Below are 20,416 nucleotides of genomic sequence, written 5' to 3' on the forward strand. Positions count from 1 at the left end.
TTAGAAACTTATATTTCTTTTGTGTGCTTTGTAAATCTCTGATACTGCTCTAGGATGTTCTATCTGTAAGCTTTTAAAGGTGCTTTTGTATTTTTAAAACGTGCCACCCCAACGTCATCTGGGATGCTGTTTGGAGTATTCTTGTAACCTACTGAGTATTTCTTTTACCGGTAACTAAAAGCTGGGAAAGCCTCTGATGGAAACCGTTTGTAGTATTTTGAATAAAGTTTTCGCCCCCTTTTTGTTCTTTGCATTTTGGATTGAGTGGATTTATATTCAGGAAAAGTGGGGTGGCTGGAAGGGGGTCAAACTCTGGTGCAAAAGATGTTCAGCAACTACCAGTTTTCTCTCCACATGTAAGCTTGAACGTGGAAGGTTTTTGAGAAATAATAAATAAATAAGATGGATCCCTGTCCCCAAAGGGCTCACAATCTAATAGAGAGGATGATTCAGCATTTTGCTTCCCCTTACGTGGGCTTGCTCTGAGACAAAGGCTGGTAATCTTCTACACAGGGCAAGAGCGGAAGAAATGGAAAAAGAAGCAAACCACCCAACCATACCAGAAGACAGCCATGGTTTGGGTGGCAACTTCCCCGATAGTTGCAGCACCCTCAGATTTGGAAGAGGAGCTCCAACCCAACAACGGGCCTGACTCAGACAGAGAAAAGGTAACCCAGACTGGGAAGCTGATCCCAATCCTGAGTCTGACAAGGACCTAGAATCCCCAAAAAGAGACCACAATTGTGGTAGGGATTTTGGGCGTAGACAGGCAGCGCAGTACTGGGGGAGAAGATATTAGTCCCCAGATTACCGATACAATATCTCCCTGACAGGGGCACTATTGACTATTATAGGCCCAAGATAGAATACATGTTGGTTGAGCGAGTAAGCACTTATGATAAAGGGGTTGGGGTTACCACCAAAACGAGTTAGCTTTGGAAGGTTCTGAGATGTGGTCTGTGTGACAAGAACTACTGTTACAGGTAAGTAACCTGACTATCTTACCTGATTTGGAGAAACTATGTTATATTATCATATATATTACTTCTTGATTAGAAAAGTCTACTCGGTAGGTAATGATTACAACCAATTGCATGAGATTCATATTGGTTTATTAATGCTAATGCAGCTATATATCCAAGTATCAAAAGGGTATGAATTTTAATTTCCAGCTCTGCGTCAGCCATTCTTTCTGCTTTGGTCATCTCATGTCACCTCTGCATTTCTTTGTGTCCTTCTTACTTATTAAGACTGAGTTCAGACATAATGCTGAATTGTTATTTAAAAGTTAGCATCTTTACTATGAATATGACTTAAATAGTTAAACTAAATAAACTATTTAGCCTCATTCTTCCTTGAAAACTTGGTAACTTGCAATGGTTTGAACAAAATAGTCACACTCTTGCATAAGAGCGCCTGTGCTTTGGATGCATAGGGACTAGTGCTGTGTGCGTACTGTCAGTAAAAGCACACTCACAGCATTAAGATGTCAGCCACCAGGCTTGTAGTGCTCTGAATTTTCCCCAGAACTTTCAAACAAACTCCTTGATGGGTGTTTCAGCTCTCTCTGATGAAAGGTGGAAAACCCCATTACCACTACTCACTTTGTGGTATGCAGTTGATAAGAGGATGGTCTTTTGGGGGAACTCTCTTCTGGACTAGGAAGTTTCAAAAGGGATAGGGGAAAATACTATCCTCAACAGCTCCAAGTTATCCCTGCCTCATCAGGAGATGTAGGTTCATTATGACATAGGTTTGTTAGGAGAGCTGGTCTTGTGGTTTCAAGCATGACTTGTCCCTTAGCTAAGCAGGGTCCACCCTGGTTGCATATGAAAGGGAGACTAGGAGTGTGAGCACGGCAAGATATTCCCCTCAGGGGATAGAGCCACTCTGGGAAGAACAGAAAGTTTCAAATTCCCTCCCTGGCTTCTCCAAAAGAAGTCTGAGAGAGATTCCTGCCTGCAACCCTGGAGAAACTGCTGCCAGTCTGTGTAGACAATACTGCGCTAGAAAGACCAATGGACTGACTCGGTATATGGCAGCTTCTAGTGTTTCCAAAACTATAATTCTGAGAGTCTTTGTCTGAGGTCCCTCATACATTTTTATCTCTTTACCCTTATTGATGAACTAAGTCACAATAAAACCCTTCCTAGTTTCCTTTCCACTTGTTCCCTAGGAGAGGAGAAGCTGCATCCAGGAAATATTAACCAAGAAGTCCCCCTGGAAATTTGTGCCCAATCTTGATCTAGCATTCAGTGGGAAATTATCATCAGGCTAGAAGACCTCCAGAAACCTAGTATTTGATATCCACTGCCTGCTCCAGTGCCACCAAGGACTCCTCCCATCTGAGCTGTACAGTAGTATGACTTGCAGGGAACTGTAAAAGCTGAGGAAGCTTCCTAGTTAACTCTTCCTCTGATGGCAATGATTGCTTCCTGCTGACCTTCAGTCATAGTTCCAGTGCAGTCCTGGGACCTTGCCTGGGCAACAGGTAACTTGGCTTCTTCCTGGCCTACTCCCTTGATTGATGCTCACCTACTCCTGCTCCCACCTGTCTTCCCAATCCTATTCTACTTTGCCAGCTCTTGCAACCAGTTACTAATACCCTGGATTAATCTACTGGCTATTGAACTCAACAGGAACTCATGTCTGAGTTAACCTTCCGACCGAATAATGGGTGTTGATTGAGTTGTTATTTATTCTTTGATGTCGACAATCTCTGCTTGAATTTTCCCCATGTTGAATCCCTATGGAAGAGCGTGCCTCTGGCAGCTATATTTTGGCTTTTGCTTGTATTAACGTTCTATTGACGTTTTACTAAGGTTATACAATCTGTCTTGGAATTCTGTATTTTGCTTCATTCTCAGAACCATTTCATATGTTGTGTAAATGCCATTGAGTGTGTGCTTGCCAAGGAGCCATGGCCAATTCTGGCTACCTGACTAGTATTCCTTTCTGATAAGCGTGTTTACCACACTCACATGTTAGGTTTTAAGTGTACGGGTAAATCATCTTAAGTGTGTCCCTGAAAATGTAACATGGGAAATGGCCCTCATCCATCTGTACACAGGTTTTAGAATTCTTTTACAGGCTTAAATTAGCATTGCCTTGAACTAGTCTATAATCATCATGTAAAACTATACAGTCTGCGGTTTAAGAGCTCTTCCATACTTTGACCCTCACTAATAACATTCACACCCAACACAAACAGCATGAAGTGGGTTCAAAAGCAGGCACATAATAGTTTTCACACATGTAGACATGATGCTGGAATAGAGTTTGTACTGGGTCATGATTATTGTATTTCTGTGCTTCATGCATTTTAATAGCCCTGACGAGGCTGGGAACCTCCACGTAGCTTGTTTATCAACTCTGATGAGTTTGCAGTCTATTCCAGTTGCCAGTCTCCTCTCAGCCATTGCCCTTTGTGGAGTGTTTAAATGATGATTATTATAATGAAAGTTGAACAGTGGTAGGCATCAGACATCTCATTATCTGCTTCTATTAGGAATAATGCAGCCGCAGGGGAAGGAAAATACCAGCAGCCTTGTTCACATTAATCCCACTCTAATAACAGGGCTAGTTTCATTAGAAGCCTCACTGATAAAATAAAAATAAAAATCCTGATTCCTTCCCTTTGCCTTCTCCAGCACACCCTGATGGCTTCTTCCAGGCCTGCCAGAGTTTATTGATGAAGACGGCTTGGTGGACTGTTCTGTAGCCCACCAATGCCTGTTACTTGCTTCTACTATGATAGAACTCCTCCCAGCTACTCCAGCATTCAGCATCCAGAACTGGGAGGCAGAACCATAAAAAGAAAGACCTCAGGTTTTTCTCTCCCTCAACATTTGGAAACAACACGTATAGGCTGTGTGTTTTCTGGAAATGCCTGTTTTGGAACATTTTTTTCCTCCTCCTTCAAATAGTTTCCATACAAAACACAATTGTGTCTTTTGAACTGTATGTGTTTTTCAGTGCGCACTCAACATTCTGTGAGTGTACAGAATGCCCCATTTCATTGATTTAGATCATTTTACTATCCTGCCTTCTTGGAGCTGCATTCCCTGCTGAAATAAGAGCTTCCCCATCTCTGACAACTTTTTAAAAGTCTCTAAAGACATATTTATTCACCCAAGCTTTTTAACTAGACTAGTGGTTTTACATTGTTTTATGTTGCTGTAAACCTCCCAGAGACAGAAGTTTGGGGCAGTGTACAAACAAACAAACAATTTCAAGAGTGCAAGTGGAGGAATACTCGACTTTTATCCGACAGATTATTACATAGAGAGCATTTGGAGATCTATGCTCAGGCAATCCGTGTGGCAAAGAAGCTATTCTTTTCCTCCCGTATCATGTCTGCAAGTTCACGTCCGCAGAGTTGTTCAGGGTGAATGTACTCCCCTTCCCCCTTGAATCAGTACTTAGAACCAAAAATTACTCGCTGTGATGTTTTTAATGAGTTCTTTGTGGACAAAATCTCTCGTATTCGGGCCGACTTGGATTCAAACTCCACAATTGTTACAGAGCCTAATGACGAGGTGTCCAGCAGCTCCTCTTATGTGATGACCCTGAATCAGTTTCAGTTTGTGGCTCCTGATGATGTGGACAAGTTGCTTGGAATAGTTTGGCCTACCACCTGCCCTCTTGATCCTTGCCCGACATGGCTTATACTGTCTTGCAGGGAGGCTGTTGTAGAGGGCCTGGGAGAGATCATAAATGCTTCTCTGAGGGAGGCCAGGATGCCTACTTGTCTTAAGGAGGTAATCATTAGACCGCTTCTGAAGAAGCCTGCCTTGGATCGCTCAGAGTTAAGCAATTACAGGCCTGTCTCCAACCTTCCATGGTTGGACAAAGTGATTGAGAAGGTGGTGGCCTCCCAGCTCCAGGCAGTCTTGGAGGAAACTGATTGTCTAGACCCATTTCAAACTGGCTTTCGGGTGGGCTATGGGGTGGAGACTGCCTTGGTGGGCCTGATGGATGATCTCCAATTGGGAATTTTAATTGTTAATTGATTTAATGTTTTAAATTATTTTAATTGTAAACCGCCCAGACACGCACGTTTTGAGAGGTATAGAAATATTTTAAATAAATAAATGAAATAAGGCAGAGATTAAAACAGCTTCAGTCAAGCTAAGGAGTGTATTCACAGAGGTTAACTCCTCCAGTGAAGTGAATGGGGTAAATATGGCAAGCAGGGAAGCTCTGTGCACAAATCAGGACCTATCCCATCTTCTGAAAAATGCTGGCTTAGGGCAATAGTATGCAGTATAGCCTGGAGGCTGGAGTTTTTACTCTGGTAAAAAGTTTGCCTATGTCAGTGAATGAGAGAGATGCATCTGGATTTTTGTGAGAATATCTGACCTTCCTCTTGGAAGGACCTTTACAGCTAATCCAGTCCTGCTGCGCCCACCCTACACCCCACCCTACAGCTTGAGGTGGCATCTCTGCTGTAGCCCAGTATTCTGTTCTCCTCCACACTTTCCCTTCTCTTTTGAAAATGCCAGTGATGAGACTGGGACTGCAGCAATTATGGCATGTCTCTGCTGGGAAAGGTCAGGGTGGGCATCAGGAAGCAGAAGCCCAGTGGAGATTGTGGGCTGGCAGAGGCGGCTGGCAGGCATTCTGCCACCTCCACCAATCCATGTCCTGAAGCAGCCACTTCCTCTGGCCTCATTTGCAGATGAGCACCTGCCTTCAGAAACCCCCAAAATTGCCTTCACTGAGCTCAGGAAGCAGTTAAAGTTTATACTATGGAGGGTTGTATTTAAAGATGTGCACAAAGCCGGTTTGCCTGGTTTGGTTCAAAATCAAACAGGATTTGAACTGGACCAGGCATATTCAGTTCCCCCAGGCTGAACAGGGGGCCAGGTCCAGTTCGAATTTGAACTAGTTCGGGCCCGGTTTGGTGGTGCTGCGTGCCGTTAAATTTTGTTTCAAAAAATTAGTTTGATTTACTGTTGGCAAGGGATTTTGCGGCCTCAGGGGATGATTCTGCAGCCACAGGGGCTCTCTGGTGGCTCCCACTCCTCCTGCCGGCCTCCCCTGAAGACCCCACAAGCCACTTCGGCCCTGTTTGTGCACGTGGCAGCTATTTGTGTAACCACGTCACCTCGCAGGTCATGCAAATGGCCCACATGCATGTGTGGGCCAAAAATTGTCCACCGTGCACGCAAACAGGGTTGAAACAGCCCCAGAATGGGTTGAACCAGCCCATGGAGACTTGGGGGGATGCCGGGGAGGGGAGCCACCACCCCCCACGGCTGCACCCCCAGAGGCCACCAAAGCCCTCAGTGGTGACAGGTCAAACTTTTAAAAACAAAATTTGATGGCACCCAACACCCCCAAAGTGGGCCCGAACCAATCCTAGGGGGTTTGGCTCAACCTCAAGGCAAACCAGGCCCAGTTCATTTCGAGGTCAAGCCCCCGAACCAGCTTGCGATGAAGCCAATTTGCACATCCCTAGCTGTATTAATAAGTAGGGATGTGCACAAAACTGGTTTTCCCGGTTTGGTTCGAATTCGAACCAGGTTCGAACCAGGAGGGGGTGGTTCGGTTTTGGTTTTGCTCGAACCTCCCCCTGGTTTGGTTCAAATTTGAACTGGTTCAAACCGATTTGAACTGGTTTGAACTGGTTTAGACACTCAAAAATTGGTAGAATGGTAGCTGGTAACCAGGGGTACCTGCCACCCAAACCCCAAAGCAATCGGACACTCGTACGATTTTTTATGTATTTTTGAAAATTATTTTAATTTTTTCTCATAGGATATAATGGGACTTCACCCAGCCCATTATTCCTTATTGTGGAGCACCCATGGGTGCCAACAACCATGCAAACCCCAAAGCAATCAGACACCCATATGATTTTTTATGAATATTTCCCATGGAGGTGGTTGGCACTCTCGCTCTGGGCCACCCCAGCACCCCCTAAGTGCAGTTATGGGGCTGCTGAAACCTCCATTCTTCCCTATGGAGAAAAACCTTAAAGCCACTTGTGGGGTGCTGGGGTGGCCCTGAGTGAGTGGTGGTCTAGTGCAAAGAGGGTGCCAACCACCCCCATGGGTTGCTAACCCATGGGGTACTGGGTTTTGTTGTTTCTGAAGTGTTCTGAGTGTAGATTCTTTGGTAGCATATAAGATTTTCAATGACAAACCATGAATCCACTCTCATTGCTAACCTTAAAGAAAAAATACTGTAAACTTCAAAAATCACTTAAAAATCAGCCCTTTGCCCAATTCCTTTCAAATAATTCTGATAGCTTCCTGGCCCCCCTTGGGCACTACCACCCACCACACTCTGCTCTAGGCCACCCCTTTGCCCCCGACGTGAAGCTATACATTTGCTGACACCTCCATGCTTCTTTATGGAGAAAAACCTTAAAGACGCGTAAACTTCAAAAATCACTTAAAAATCAGCCCTTTGCCCAATTCCTTTCAAATAATTCTGATAGCTTCCTTGCCCACCCTAGGGACTACCACCCACTACACTCCGCTCTACAACACCCCTTTCCCCCTGACGTGAAGCTATACATTTGCTGCAATCCTAATTATTCCCTATGAGGAATTCAAAAATACTTTAACAATTCACCAATAATCAGAGGAGTGTCCAATTGCCTTGGGGTTTTGTGGGTGGTAGGCACCCCTGTCTGTCTACCACCCACCCCACTTTTGTGTCCCTAGGTGCTCCGCAATAGGGGATATGGGCTGGTTCTGGTCCCATTATACTCTATGAGAAAAATAATTGAAAATATTTCAAATATTCATAAAAAATCATAGTACTGTCCAATTGCTTCAGGGTTTGGGTGGTTGTTGGCACCCAAGGGTGATCCACAATAAGGTATAATGGCCTGGTTCGAGTCCCATTATACCCTATGAGGAAAAAAATAATTTTCAAAAATTCATTAAAAAAATTGTACGAGTGTCCGATTGCTTTGGGGTTTGGGTGGCAGGTACCCCTGGGTGCCAGCTACCATTCTACCAATTTTTGGATGTCCGAACCAGTTTGAACCGGTTCGAACCAGTTCAAATCGAACCACCCCCTGGTTCGGTTCGAATTCGAACTTGCAGCTCGAACCTGATGGCTGGTTTGTTTCGAATTCGAACCTTCAAACCACCCTGGTTCAAATTCAAACTGGTTTGAATTCAAACCGGTTCGCACATCCCTATTAATAAGAAAAATGAGTGTGTCACATTTTTTTCCAATTCTCCCAGTAAGGACTGAATTTAAATACTCCCTCCCCTGCAGCTTTCACTGTCTCATTTGCAAGTGGTGAAAAGTGAACCTAAGAACATAAGACCAGCCCTGCTGGATCAGGCCCAAGGCCCATCTAGTCCAGCATCCTGTTTCTCACAGTGGCCCACCAGAGGCCGCTGGAAGCCCACAGGCAGGAGTTGAAGGCATGACCTCTCTCCTACTGTTACTCCCCTGCAACTGGTACTTAGAGGCATCCTGGGAGGCCATTTCATCAATTTTTGGAGTGTGGGGCAGATTTGGGGGGTTGGGGCATGCTTAATCCCACTGCATAATGCTGCTCCCAGTAGCTGCCATTTCCCTCAAGAATGACGCTCTGAGCAATGCTACATCATCATGCAGTATTCTAAAGAACACACTGTGGGGGGAATGTTGCTCATGTTACTCTACCACGCTGCCACCACAAAAGAATGCAAAGCGGTCTGCGTACTATTGTCCCTTTTCATGACTGTCCCGTCCCCTTCAAATTCAGCCACAAGTTTGGACATCTGAACTTTTAGCCCTGCTGCTGCATTTGTGCTAAATTTCCAAACTGCTCTTTGAACACTGGAGAGTTTAAAGCGGGATTGCCATGTTCTGAGGAGAAAGTGTGGGCAGCTTTATTCTTAGGCAGAGAGAGAGAGAGAGAGAGAGAGAGAGAGAGTAACTGCAGCATCTCCTGTCTGTTGCCTTGCCTGAAACCATCTTTATTATTGCATGCAGGGTGGGGGGGAAAGCAGGAGAAGGCACTGCACTAGGGAACCTCAAGCTACACATAAATTCTCCAGAGTGGGCAATACGTATCTTAAAATGTTGGTGATATTTAAAATTGAAATTGAAAAAGGCCAGCCCTACCATGAAGCAGGATGAAGTGGGATGCTTCTGATGGCAGTTTTTGCCCACTCAGCGCTCATTCCCATGGTTAGCCTGCATCGATGCCCCCCGCCCCCGCTGAAAGCAAACTGGCACTCCCTAATCGAAAAGGAAGGAAGAAGGAGTTATTTGAAAGAAGGCACGAAATGAGGGTATAATTTTAACAGGAAACAAGAGAAATGGGAGGGAAGGAAGAGGGTGCCATGTGGGGCTCTGCTTCAAGCAGCAAAATTTCATGGGCCAGCATGCAAGCTTGATTGGACAGTCAGAGTTACAAATCTGAAAGCCGTGTATTTTTAAGTCATGTTGATTTCACTGGAAAAGAGTTGTCCGCATATTTAACTCTCCTGTTGGAATCAATGGGACAAAAAAGTACTTAGCTCTGGCTGGCTCGTGCACTTACGCTGAGATTTAAGAAGCATTCCGATTAATTGTGAACATAACAAGCTTTGTGGCTATGCCCCATTTGTGTTCCTGAAAGGATCTTTCTGTGAGCCAAGGAATAGGGGACTTATTCCAGACCACCCTTGCGTGTTCAGCACAGCTGAGGCAGTGAACAAGAGGCACTCCTGACTCTGCCAGTCATAGCAATTTACTGTGTTTAATGTCATGGCTAAATAACACTTGCTGATTGGGAGAAATCCCCAGCTGAAGACACAATTCTTGAGAAGCTTAGCATGTTAAATTCCTTCTCTGGCTTGATGCAAAATGGCCTTCCTTTCACTAAAAACCAAGAAATGAGTACCAAAGGGTTAGTTTTTATTTTATTTGTATATTGTTACCTCATACATAGAAATTGTCGTTTTTATTCACCTTACTAGTTTTTTTTTAGGCCCATTAAATTAACGGGTGCTAGGAGAGTTGTGCGCTCCGCCTGTGGCCTCTGCGGCCGGGCCGGGCCCTTCGCCATTGGCCTCCGTGCTGCTGCCGGCCTCCGCTCCGCCCCTGTCCGTCCCCCGGTTTCACTGCTCCGCCCCCGGTCTCCCCAACATGGCCGCCTGCTCCCTCCATGCCGCGGCCGGTCTCCCCAGCCGGGCAAGGGCCCCCCGCCACCGCCAGCCTTGCCTTTCTGGGTGGGCCGCCGCCTGTGGCCTCTGCGGCCGGGCTGGGCCTGCCGCTGCCTCTCCCCCCCCCCGTGACCCAGTCTCTGGCCGGGCCGTCTCCAGCTGGGCCGTGGCCGGCCTCCACGGCCGGGCCGGGCAAGGGCCCCAAATTCTCCCTCCCGCCTGGTTCCGGCGGCGCCACCAGGCCTCGGCGGTGGCTCTGCCGCCACCTCGGCCGGCTTCCTCCGCCGCCTCTTCCCCCTGCCCGGCTTCGGCGGCGTGGCCAGGCCTCAGCCACGCCTCGGCCAGTTTCCCCCGCCGCCGCATACCCGGCTTTTTCGGGGCGGCCGCTTCTGGCCGCCCAAGATGGCCGCCGGGTGCTGGTGGTCGTGTCTCCCTTGCTCTGTTCTGGGCATGCGCTTCACGCATGCCCAGAAGAGCCCAGGGAGGCACGAACACATGCCTTGGTGTCCGTCCACAGACGGACACCAAAGCTTTTATTAGAGAGGATTGAGATGGCACAAATAATATCAATTGAATATGATAATTGGCTTAACATATGAAAAATGATTGGCCCTGTAGGATTAATCTCAGTCCGATACATTAATTAAATGCAAAGATGGTGAAATTGGCTGTTACAGCAGCTTTGAGCAGGGCTGCCATCAGGGAACAGCACTGTCAGACAACTGCTGAGGCCCAGGCCTCAGCAGGCAGCTCACTGCCAACCCCGAAGCATTTTGGCTCTGCTCCTTTCCCTCCATGCCTTCCTTGCCTCTTCAGCTGCCCTGTCTAACGGATCAAGCAGTGACAGGAGCAAGAAAAAGGACCAGCAGCCTCGGCTTGCCTCTCCCTCTTAGCAGCCGTACAGACTCTACTCAGAGGCAAGGAGCAAACAAATGGACAATCATTACACTGGTGAGGAAGGTGCACTCAAGGAAGAGAGGCTCACTGAGGGCAGCCTGCCAAAGAGCCCACCTAAAGTTGGCACTGACTCTGTGTGTTTTTCAGAGATGAAACTTTTCTGTGAAAGCTGTGTCACAATGGATACACAGGAATGTCTGAGTCATGAGTCGTGCATACACAACTTTGCGTAATGGATGGGTCATTCCCTTTAACAGTGGTCTCCTAGGAGGAAATTGTTCACATTTTCCTAAGCAGAAAGAGAGACACAAAACAACATCACTTGCTGGCATATGCTACACAGAGTCAAGTTATGAAGTCAGTTGGTGACTCTCTACTATCTGATCAAGTTGGGACTATAATTTGCCTTCCTCTGTTCCTTCTCCTGAGGAGATCAGCCCCTCTTCTTAAGAACAATGCGCCTCATTGCCTACCTGGGATCTCTGCTTGTCTGTGCCTCTGTAGAGGTATGCAGACAAAGCATATAGATCAGGCCTGCACAACATACGGCCCGCAGGCCACATGCAGCCCGTGAGGCCTTTTTTCTTGGCCCCCAGGGCTACACTTCCCCTTCCTCCCCCTGCTGCAAACCTCCTTTAACGCCCCCCCCCCAATTCCAGCTGCAGGACAGCCAAGGAAATGGCTGCGGGTGTATGTCCTTCTACCCCCTCCCCTCCCCTCCTCTCCCCTCTTCTCTCTGGCAGTGGCAGAAGCAAATAGCAGAGTGACGCTGGAGCCTGGTGTTTCGCCCCACGTTGCTTCCCAACTGTGTCTGCAAGTGAGGCGCGCGCACCTGCAGTTAAGAGACTTAACTATGCAGGCGCACATCACATTTGGGAAGTGACGCGGGGCCAAACACCAGGCCCCAGCGTCGCTCTGCTATCTGCTGCTGTGCGCCGCCACCGATGGGGAGTGGGTGGGAGAAGGTCACACATGAACCCCGTAGCCATCCCCTCAGCGGCTTGAATCGGCAGCGAGAAAAATGGTGCTGGTGATGAGGTGGGAGGAGGACGTGGGAGGCAGCGGCCCTACCCTACGAGGGAGCCTGGTGGTGGCAGGCCCTGGCAGAGGGGGCGAGCGCAAATGGTAGGCAGGGAGGGAGCCCAGCGGGGAAGAGAAAGCGTTGCCAAGATGAGAGGAGGACGAGGACTTCCGGAATGACGGTGAACAGACTCTCGCTCTCTCCCCAAGACGGCTCCATTCTCGCTCTCTCGCTCGCTCTCTCCCCAAGACGGCTCCATTCTCGCTCTCTCGCTCGCTCTCTCCCCAAGACGGCTCCATTCTCACTCTCTGGCTCGCTCTCTCCCCAAGACGGCTCCATTCTCACTCTCTGGCTCGCTCGATCTCAGACGGCTCCATTCTCGCTCTTTCGCTCTCTCTCTCTCAGACAGCTCCATTCTCGCTCTCTCTCACTCTCTCTCTCTCTCAGACGGCTCCATTCTCGCTCTCTCTCACTCTCTCTCTCTCTCAGACGGCTCCATTCTCGCTCTCGCTCTCTCTCTCTCTCAGACGGCTCCATTCTCGCTCTCTCGCTCTCTCTCTCTCTCAGACGGCTCCATTCTCGCTCTCTCGCTCTCTCTCTCTCTCAGACGGCTCCATTCTCGCTCTCTCTCGCTCTCTCTCTCAGACGGCTCCATTCTCGCTCTCTCTCGCTCTCGCTCTCTCTCTCTCTCTCTGACTGCTCCATTCTCTCTCTCTCTCTCTCTCTCTCTCTCTCTCTCTCTCTCTCTCTCTCCCCAAGACTGCCCCATTTTGGGAGAGGTGAAAAGGAAGAACAATGCATTTTATTATGTATTTTGTACAGATTGCATTGTATGTATTTTATTAGATTTTTAAATTCAATTTATTTTATTGTAATTTTAAATTAATTCTTGCCTGGCCAGAACTTCAAAAGTTAAATTTTAATTAATTTCATTTTAATTAATTTCAGTTTAATTTGATTTAATTAATTGATTGATATTAGGTGTTAATTTAATAATCAGTATCCTAAAAATTGACTTTGACCCCCGTGAGCCATGTCACGGTCAGTTTCGGCCCACCAGGTCATTTGAGTAGTGCAGGCCTGATATAGATGACCTGGGGAGGGCAGGGATCTTTGTATTCAGTGTTAGTGTAGAAGGGGCTCTAAGTATGCACAGCTATACCACATGCAGGCTCTTCCATGGCTGGGAACCCTGGGCAGAGCTTGCAGCTAGGTAATTTTGGAGATTGGACCGAAAGGCTTTTAGATGCCCCTCTTCCCCTGCAAATTAAGCATCATCATGCTCCACTGGGCACCCACACCAACCGGGACAGACTAAAGAAGATTTGGGGGCCCCCAAGTGGCTGTGGAGACCCTGGACTTCGGCCCCAAAATCCAGGAGTAAAAGCACCTCTGACCCTGGAGCATCTCAAGTTCCAGTGATGTGGAGGAAGAAACTACCATACATGAAAACAGCCCCTTCCCCACTAATGCAGAACTCATGCATATCAGGGGAGCTCAATAGCAGACCACATACTCTGCATGCTGAAGGTCCAGGTTCAGTCCCTGGCCTCTCTAAGTAGAACAGATAAAGATCTAGCCTGAAAACCTGGAGACTGCTGCAGCCAGTCACAGTAGGCAAAACTAACCTGGATGGACCACTGACCTGACTCCACATAAGGCAACTTCCTATTTCTCCCTGTCATCCTAAGCCCCCTGAAGCATTCAGCACACATGGAGTAGGAGTGGGAAATGGTGCATATCTTTTGTATGTCTCTTTCTATGAAGATTGAGTCCTGGAGGTTTGAGTCAGAAGCTCAAACCTTTTATAAAAGCTATAAATGGGGGCTCACATACTGTGTGAGGCAATGCAAATGGTTAGAGTACCTCCCCATGCCGCTGCCGCTGCTGCATACATGTGTCTATGTGTAATGATCAGACAGTAATAGCCTTTCCTTTCCTGTAAAGAGTGAACTGGAAGTGAACCCTGTCCTGACTGAAAGGCAGTGACCTCTGGGGATCAGCCAGTCAGCACACAGTGGCTAGGACCTAGAGGGCCTGGCGGCAGGAAGTGAAGGTGGTCTTTTTTTCTCAGAAGGAGCCAGGAGGGCGATGAGAGAAGATGGGGAGCAGGCTTTGTGAGCACCAGCCATGAAGTCTGGCTGCCTCGTGGCCAACAGCCAGCCTGGAGACTTCTCCCAGGGAAGGACATCTGCAGATCCTTGAGAGACAGGATTGCAGGAAACTTGAACTATCTCCTGGAGTTTGGGGGTGAGTTCAAGGGAAAAGGAAGCCAAGGGCTTTGGGGGCTTTGGAAAGATTTAGGGAATAGTGTGATAGGTAGCCTGTGTGAGACTATTTTCTTTCCTTTTGTGCTATGCAGATCCTTACAACTGGTTTATTGTGTTTTTATTTTTAATATAACAAATCAAGGTGAACTGAGCCAATGCCCTTTTCCAACTAGGGCATTGTAAAAATCTCTGTAAACTCACAAGGGGGCTTTTTGTATTTTCTTGCATTTATGTTCTATGCAACTGGATAACCACAATTTTAAAAGTGTGCCACCACAATGCCACCTGAGGGTGCTTTTTGAAGTATTTTTGTGGTTACTCAGGGTTCCTTTTACTTGTAGCTTAAAGCTGAGAGAGCCTCAGACTGAAGCAGTCTGCTGTATTTTGAATACAGTTTTCTCTTTTTGTTCTTTGTATTTTACCTGCCTCTGAGTGGATTTTTAACACATGGAAAAGGGTTTTACTCTGGCGCAAACATGCCTCAGTGTTAATTGCTGAGCAACCTACCAAGTTTTCTCACCACGTGTAGGCTGCACGTGGAAGGTGTTTTTGTAATTTTCCATTGGTACATGAGGAGAGTTCCCTGAAATTTCGACCACCCAAGGGAGGGATTAAACTCTGTTTAAAAAGTGGGTGCGGTGGCAGCAAGTACCAAAGGAATAGTTTGAGTTTTAAAGGAACAGCCTTTGTTGTGCAACATGGAGGGAATGATGCAGCATTTTTATTTCCCCCACCTGGGCTTTCTTTGAGACAAAGGCTGGGCTTAAATCCACTATTTGCTACAGTGTGCGACAGTTAACTACTACTGACAGTGTTGTGGGACAGGGCTGTTCCGCACCATCACAAAAGTGCATAAACGCAATTGTGTAAAGAGACACCCATTATTTCAACTGGGTGTCACATCACGCAACTGTGTTTGTGCGACGTTATGATAGTATGGAACAGTTCCGTTCTGCAATACCATCAATGGTGGTTACAAACATAGAGAAGCATAGGTGGTGCTCCAGTATGTGAGCCAGATTCTGTCATTTAGGAGGTTCATATTTGGCTTAGAAGACATCAGGCAATGAATATGTTTCCCATTAAGCACAAGGGTCATGTTGCATCAGAAACATTGTCAACATGTAGATGGTTTGGGCATCCCCCTGAGAGTGAAAATTCTGACTTACGAAGCATCCCAGAAGACTGCATTAACTGTGCTGCAGATGTGAGATTTGCTCCAGCGGGGTCTGCAGAAATAAAACCCACAGCTGTCAGTGCTGGAACGAAGGAGTGGATCTGAACAGACACTCTTCTGGGTAGTGGCCATGCCCTCTGTTGGAGATCCAGCTCCAGAAGGCTTTGACCTCTTGCACCAGTAACCCTAATGACCACTAGGGGCAATGGGAGTAGAGATACTCAGTTAGGGTCGCCTTCTCTTTCCTGTTTATCTCTACCTCTATGACCCCTCTATTGATAGCGTGTACTCAGGAACTTCCTGGGAGTGACTTTCTTCTTCTTCCCAGAATGCTTCTAGCTCTCTCTCTCAGAGCACCATGCTTCCATAGTTCTCTCTCTGACCACCATGTAGCCAGAAGTTAGCTATAGGTCTTTTCTATCATTATGTAAATCTCCATGCATATCATTTACAGGCTGTTGCCCCTCTGTTAACATGTGCTGAAATGGGAGTGAGTGAGCTCCTAAAATACTCTGCTATATAAGTAATTACCCCCCAAAAAAACACACACACACATACCCTGCATTGACATCAGGCACAGTGGGCATGGTGAGAACAAGGCACTCTGCCCTATTCCTGATTCTCCCCAGTCAGCACTGCATTCCAAGCTGGCTGGGAGCTCTTTCTTCTTTCCCTCTCAAAAGCCCTTCCTGGGCAGGAGAGGGGCATGCCCCACTCTCCCAGATGGTGGGATGCAGCTGAGTGCAGGAGGGGGCAAGGAGGTCTTGGGTGAGGGGGTGCATTGGTGGTCCCCCAGACCCCAATGGCCCAGGGTCACTCAACCCCTCTTGCTCCATTGTCCCCATACCCCTGACTGGGATTCACTGTTGCCTGAGAAATCACACCCTTTGACTTGGGAGATCAAAAGGGAGCAGGTGAATTGTGTTGAGAAAAATACACCCAAACACGCATGTGAACTTACAACCATTCTGTAAGTTCACACAAGCCACAGCAATGGAATCCTAGATCAAACAAAGCCAGGTTTTGAGCTAGAAGCCAAGAAAGAGAAACATTGCACTGTAGTCAGAGAATTTGATATATGTAAGACTAAACAGGGCACCTCCACTCCAGTTGCCAAGTACTGCTTTAACTGCCATAACATGAAGAGTTATTTATGGCATAGCAGATAAAGCTGATGCACAGGATCAGGCCACCCAGCATTTGATCCTGATGTGATTAACAAAGAAAAGAACTCTATTTGTAGAATTTGAGCTGTAAGAGAAATGCATTAAGAATATCAAATGTCTGATTCTGTAAGCAATGGCAAACACCCACACTAATGCTGCTCATGTAGAGTCCCAAAAGTACATATGCCATGGCTACATGTCTGCTTCTGAAGTGTGCACTCTTGAGTGCGGGGTGTGTGTGTGTGTGTGTGTGTGTGTGTGTGAGAGAGAGAGAGAGAGAGCGAGAGAGCGCATGAGAACTGATTTTGCCTATCTCCCTTTCCCCTGGAAGCACTCTGTGCAACCCACAAATATGTCCCTGAGAGTTGCACAGTCCTCAGGCACACAACCTACTCTGTGCAGATTGCATAGAATGCTTCTGAAGGAGGGGGAGAGTGTTGGTGTGAGATTTGGACAATATTCTTCACAATTGTGACCTCAGGTGGTGCTCAGGTGACCTCACGAGACTTTTGTGCTCTGACAACATTCCTGCCAATGTGCCAAGCTCTTCAAAACAGAGAGGGCTAGCACCAAGGAGGAAGGAGGGTCCAGAGGGAAGACTGGGACTCCCAGGAAGCAATGCAACCCATTCTAGTAATGAGACCCAGAGGAAGGGAAAATGGATGGTGTATAGGGTTGCCAACTGTCCCTCACAGTGTGGGATGTCCCAACTTTCAGTGGGGAAATGCTCATACCGTTCGGGAAAGAATTTCTCCCACTTTTTGACGTTAATTAAAACACACACACACACACACACTTTTAAAGCCGCTGCTAAGCGGTGGCAGAGCAGGACAGCAGCAAGAGCTCTCCCACCTCCCAAACTATGGGAAAGGAATGGCTGTTCTCTGGGGCAGGGCTGGCAGGGGCGGGTGCTCTGGCAGCAGGTGCGCTGCTGCTAAAAGAAAGGCACTCAAGCACTCACTGCTGCGGCCGCCACTGACTAACTGCAGGAGGGATGGACAGACAGAGTTGGAGAGAAGGCAGGTAAAAGACTCCCTTCCTTGGCCTCACCTTCCTCCACATGAGGAAGATTTCGGCCCACTTCCTGGATGGGAATGGGAATTTGGTGTGCGAATTTGGCATCCATCTTGCATGTGCTGACAGTGCACTATGCACATCAACATCTGCCAAGTGGGTGAGTCAAAACATATGGAACTTTTATCCATTATCTATAGCTGAGGCAAAGAAATAGACTGGTTTATTTCTAGCACCCATGGTGTGTTGCACTCTTATTAGAGTGACACTCTTCCACCATTATGATCAGAGCACTTCCTGCTGTTTTGGAGGCTGGGTCAGCAGCTGAGGTATTTAATCATTCCTCTGAAAGAAAGTAATATACTGCATGTCCTGGACTGCATGTGTGGGCTCTGAATTCCAAACAGTAGTGTTCCTATTTCAGGGTGTATCTTTCTTTCTTTCCTTTCTCTCATGTTCTCCCCACACCCGCCACAGTGCTTGAATCATTGTGTAAACAGTCTATTCATTCTATGGACATTGTGTTCCAGAAAGAGTGGGGAAAAGTAATAACCCTTTTTTTCCTAGAGCAGTCGACTGTACTTAAAGTCAGCCTCAGCGGGATAATGAACAAAGCTGCTGTTGAGGCCTGCAGTGGAAAGCACTATTTTTGGTGTTTCTTCCATTATTTCCTTCTGGTGTAGAAGCAAAGGGCTGTGCGAGATGGAATCCTGTGGCTAAGTCCTGTGAGAGCTCTGCCACTTTTCAGAAAACACTGTCAGAAAGTTGGGAAGACCCTGTTTCTTGCCAGTTTTGCTCATAAATAAGTCAGTACAGGCTTCAAATATTTCACTAATGGTATCTCTACAGGAGATTATCCTGTGCATCTTACTCAGTAGCCTGTTAACCCATTGCTAATCAACGTGCACACACACAGAACTTTTAATATAATTTAAGATGTGCCCTGCTGGGACAAACCAAGGGCTTACCAGGAAGTTTTACAGACAGGGCTTTCCCCCCCCGAATCCACTCATTTACTGGATTTAACCCAACCTCCCTGCGGGCTATCAGGGACCAGGACAGACAGGGCATTGTTTTTCTCCGAAGGGATTCTGGCTTAGCCCCAGTTGTGTCCGGGGTTTAAAAAATCCTCTTTTCCCAACAGCTTTTGAAAAGAATTCTGGGGCTTCTGCTTTCTCTGAAGGTGTTGATGGAGATGCTGATGGCTACGCAAAGGAGGTGCTGATGGCTATGTGAATGGTCCATCAAATCCCTTGAATTAAAATGCCTCAAATCTGCTGCAAAGCAGATTCACTCTTCAGATACCCCAGGCATAGAGCCATGTGTGAAAAACCTCCTAATACAGCATACTGTTACCAGCAGCCAGGCCTGGCCCAAGCTCCACCAGTAGTTGAGGCAATGTGTGAGTTGCCACCTCCTTTCTATCCCCATGGTATACAGAGCACACCATGCACCAATCTCCCCACCCCCGGAGAGTGAGTGCCAATTCCACCCCCACCCATAGCTGATCTATTCTGCTGCATGCACCCATTTCTCCCACCCTATCCAATCAGTTGCCACCACCCGCGCGCGCGCACACACACACACACCATCTCACTCTGCCCTTTCAAAAAGCGGATGTGGGGAATGGAGTAGTAGTAAATGGTCCAAAGACTTACTGTGGTGCTCTGCATTGCCCTCTACTTTTTGAAAAGGTGGGTCAGGATGAGTGGGAGGGAGGAGGAAGGTGAGAAAACAGTGGTAACTGGTGTAAGTATGCCACCGCCGCCACCAGATGAGATTTGGCAGTGGTCCTGCTCAGGTGGCTGGAAAGGGCAGCACAGTGGAGGTGGTCAGCAGGGAATCTATGGCTGCACTTCACTCAGCATCAGTAGCAGGCCAGCCATGTCAGTCAGACATCTCTGGAAAGTCACACAAGCAGGGATTGGGGTTTGTGATTATTTAGCAGAGTGCCAAGGAAGCGACCCCACCAATTGCAGCCAGAGTGTAGAGTTGAGTTGTTGCAGCTATTTAAGGAACACACACGGAGTCTAAACTAAATTGATTTATTGGTGAAGTGCATTGAAACAGGAAAGACCTAATTCTTTCTATCAGCTCTATCATGGGTGGGGCGGGGGGGGAGAGAATTTTTCATCTTCACTCTAAGAGTAAAGGAAAATGAGTGACTCTCTAGAGCAGGGATTCTCAAACTTGGGTCCTCAGGTGTTATTGGACTTCAACCCCCATAATCCCCAGCCTCAGTGGCCTTTGGTTGGGGATTATGGGAGTTGAAGTCCAATAACACCTGAGGACCCAAGTTTGAGAATCACTGCTCTAGAGCAAGTACCTGAGAAGTCAAGGAAGGTCATAGAGCAGAGGCACGCAGGGACAGGTAAGGAGACCCTCACTACCTCCCTCTACTCCCCAATGCCCTTAGTGGTCATTGGGATAGTCGGTGCAAAACATTGATGCACTGGAACTCCATCTCCAACACAGCCCTCCCCTGCTGTTTGTCCCCAAGATCCAGTGCCGCTGCGAGCACTGGCACTCTCCGAGGTGGCACCACAACCTTTATGCTGGTCACACGCCTTACACTGGCTGCATCCCTTGATGCAGAAACCAGCATCAAGGGGCTGAGGCAGCCAAATCAGTGCCACCCCCCTTGCCCCTATATGCCCTTTCCCTGATTGCTTAGCTTCTGGGAATACCAGGATAAGGATGTTAAAACTCCACCCCTGGCATGCTCAGAAGGGGAAGGCATGGGGTGGGGTGGGCTGGGGAGGAGC

This window comes from Hemicordylus capensis, chromosome 5 (genome assembly GCF_027244095.1).
Source record: "Hemicordylus capensis ecotype Gifberg chromosome 5, rHemCap1.1.pri, whole genome shotgun sequence".
NCBI lineage: Eukaryota > Metazoa > Chordata > Lepidosauria > Squamata > Cordylidae > Hemicordylus > Hemicordylus capensis.